Source organism: Cervus canadensis, chromosome 21, assembly GCF_019320065.1.
Source record: "Cervus canadensis isolate Bull #8, Minnesota chromosome 21, ASM1932006v1, whole genome shotgun sequence".
NCBI classification, from domain to species: Eukaryota; Metazoa; Chordata; class Mammalia; order Artiodactyla; family Cervidae; genus Cervus; species Cervus canadensis.
In genome coordinates this window covers 36571413-36575286 of record NC_057406.1, presented here as the reverse complement: position 1 = coordinate 36575286, position 3874 = coordinate 36571413, and positions in this window count along the sequence as shown.

Sequence of the window (3874 nt, the reverse complement as noted above, 5' to 3'; positions counted from 1 at the left end):
ATGTCAGAAAAATTTCCCAAGAGTGTAGATAGTTCCATAAAGGTGTGTCTGCCTGATTCACAGCTGTATTCCTTGTACCCACTCAGGTTGGACTCAGGATAGAAACTCAATAAACATTTGCTGAAAGAATAAAGAGCCTGGGACAGTGGAGCAGAGGAAAGGGCAAAGAACAAAGGAAGCTAGGGGACTGAGCTCAACGTGGTGGCAAATGAAGCTTCTCTATTCATTAGAGAAGTACCTTCATCACTTGCCTTCACTTGAAGAGGGAGCCACTCCCTCCTTACTGAAATGGGCGTCATAATTCACTATAAAGGCAAACAAGCCTGCAGGCCTTTGGGAGCACCCACCATCCATTCAGGCTCTCAGGGTGTTGTCTAGGTCTGTTTTCTTCCTGCACAGCATCAAGTCACCTCCCATTTATTTATTTGCAATTGTCTGTAGACTATGCACATCTTGGCTTCTAATTTCTAGAGTCCTCTCTGAGTTTGATTGTGTTTACCTGGTTAGACAAAGTTCTTAATGGTCATAAATAAGGAATAAATAACCCAAAGGGGAAGCTTTCTGTTTTGTTTTTCAGAAAGAGAGATCCTTATTTCTACATGAGTGAGAGTTCATGAGAATGCACTTATCTCTAATTTTTAGCCTCTTGGTTAATAATTGCTCCCTGTATTTCTTGGAACCCTCTAATCCTAAACCCCAGTGGCTGAGGATTTATTGAGCCCCCATAAGCAAAAACACAGAAGCCAAACTGATGGCAACCAGTGTAATGCTAGCTTACTCACAAGTAGAGACAAGTGAGTATACAGATAAGGCATTGGAGTCCAATGCCTCTGCAATGTCACACACACACACACACACACACACACACACACACAGAGTCCACAAAAGTCATTGGGCTTCAGAGGGCTCACTAGGCAGAAATCGCCTCCTTGTCTTCAGAGTCAATACCCTATGTTGGCAGTCTCCCTGCAGGCCATCTGAACCCTCTGGGGGGATGACTAGATTGACAGCTATGGAATGGCATCATCTCAAACTTTTCCCTTGACATCAGCCAAGGGGAAAAAGGAAGTTGTTTAATGACGGAGAACCACCCCTACCCCCCACCCCACCCCAAAAAAATCAAGTAACCTAAAACATCTTTTCTGGCAAAATGTGCCTCCTACAAAGCAACCAAAGGATGATAACAGGGTGTGGAAAGACAGAATCAGCAGTTAAGTGGATATCCGTCTGTCACTTAACCTTCATCACACAGCATTAGAGACCAGCGTCTGGCCAGCTTGGCACTCATCTTCCCACATCAGCCCACTGGCAAGACGCTTCCCCAGGTCCATGGCCTCCAGCCACACCACTCTGGCCTGCGGTTACATCACGTCTTACAAACTGTAAAGGGGCTGGACAGAACTTGGATGAGACCAGGGGTCCATTTGGACTGGATTCAGGCCTGGTTCAACAAGACTGTGCACAGCTTGTCCCTCTCCTCTTATTTCTTTACCTTTCTGGTCTCTATATTTTGCGCATCCTACCCTGTACTCCCCACCCCCACTCCCAGCCCTCGGATCCAGATGAGCTTCTGTTTTCCTAAATTCTTCTCACCCTTACCATATCCCAAAGTCTTCCTTCCTCTGTCTTTTCAATGTTTCCTCTCTTGCTGCACTTATATTTCTTTTAAAACCAACATGAATTGGCTGCAAGCAAAATAAACAGATGCAACTAAGAGAATCATAAATCACCAAGTTGGAGAGTGAGATTCTTCCCAGTACAGGAAACCATCTCTTGGTTGGTTTCAGAGGAGATAGAGGAACAGAGCTTTGGTTTTATTTAAATGTCCTCTTCCTCTAACAAATCCTCTGGGATCAAATAGGAAGTATGCTAGACAGATTGGATATTCAGACTGAGCTCATACAAGCGGAATCAAAACCCTCTTCCCTATATGTTCCTTATTTCATGGATATGGGTAAAAAAAATGTAGGCTTTATACTTTCTAAAGCTATGAAGAAATATTGAACATGACCTCCAGGTGTTTGGGTTCATAGGAGTCACACACAGGGGCTCACTAATGGCGTTTTTCAGCAAAAGTACATAGTGAATCTAACTTGCCTCATAAAGATGGAGTTGCCACACACACACACACACACACACACACACACACACACACACACACACAAGCATGTGCACACACAATCAAAGGCAGGGAAACACCACTCCAATCCCACAACAAAACACCCACCGCAGAAAGTAGCACTCTCATCCATCCAACTGTGCAAGTCACACCCACTTGCTCATCACCTTCCGCTGAGTGTACCTGCTAAACAGCCATCATTTTTCGAGACCCTCTGTGTTGCCACTGCCCTTGGATATTTCAGGGGTGTTCAAACTCTTTCTCTAAAGGACCAGATAGTAAATATTTGAGGTTTTGTGAACCAAACTGCCTCTGCCGTAACTACTCAACTCCACAGCTGTAGAGTTCAGTTCAGTTCAGTCGCTCAGTCGTGTCCGACTCTTTGCGACCCCAAGAATCGCAGCACGCCAGGCCTCCCTGTCCATCACCAACTCCCGGAGTTTACTCAAACTCATGCCCATCGAGTCGGTGATGCCATCCAGCCATCTCATCCTATGACGTCCCCTTCTCCTCCTGCCCTCAATCCCTCCCAGCATCAGGGTCTTTTCCAATGAGTCAACTCTTCGCATGAGGTGGCCAAAGTATTGGACTTTCAGCTTCAGGATCAGTCCTTCCAATGAACACCCAGGACTGATCTCCTTTAGGATGAACTGGTTGGATCTCCTTGCAGTCCAAGGGACTCTCAAGAGTCTTCTCCAACACCACTGAGCCATAGAACTAGGTAAATGAACGGGCGGTAAGCCGGAGGTGGCCCACAGGCTGTGACATCTCTCATCTAAATGACCGTGACAGCACTTCTAACTGGTCTCCCATGCCCAGTTTTGCTCTCCTCTGACCCATTTTCTACCCTGCAGTCAAAGATCTTTCAAAAACATAAATATGAGTGAGTCAGTCACTCAACTGTTAAACTCTCAGCTTCCTATTTCCTTTAAGATATAAGTGAAAGTCTTTAACATGTCCAGTGAGCACAACAGAACGAGGCCCCTCTTCAACCTCTTCACATCCCCCGCTCCAAGCCCACTGCACCTCTGTACTTGTTTCTGTGTCTGAAACACATATCAAGCTGATCTTGCCTCTAGGAACGCATGCAGGCTGTTTCCTTTCTGAGTGTAATGCTTGTTGTGTCCTTTGTCCTTTTTTAAAATTTTTATTGAATACAGTTAATTTACAATATTGTGTTCATTTCAGGTGTTTAGCCAAGTGATACTTTTTTTTTTTTTAGGTTCTTTTCCATGGTAGGTTATTACAAGATATTGACAGGGTTCCCTGTGCTATATAGTAGGCTCTCGTTGATTATCTATTTTGCATATAGTAATATGTATATTTTAGTCCCAAACTCCTAATTTATCCCTCTCCCCTTTCGCTTTGGTAACTACAAGCTTGTTTCCTATGTATCTGTGCCTACTTCTATTCTGTAAATAAGTTCATCTGTATTATTTTTTTAGATTTCACATATAAGCCATATCATATATTTGTCTTTCTCTGTCTGGCTGACTTAGAATGATAATCTCTAGGTCCAGCTGCATTGATGCAAATGGTATTATTTCATTCTTTTTCATGGCTGAGTAATAGTCCATTGTATATATGTACCACATGTTTTTTATCTATTATCTGTTGATGGACATTCAGGCTGTTTCCATATCTTGGCTACTGTGAATAGTGCTGCTATGAACACTGGGGTGCATGTGTCTCTTCCAATTATGGTTTTCTCTGGATAGATGCCGAGGAATGGGATCACTGGACCTTTATCCTTTT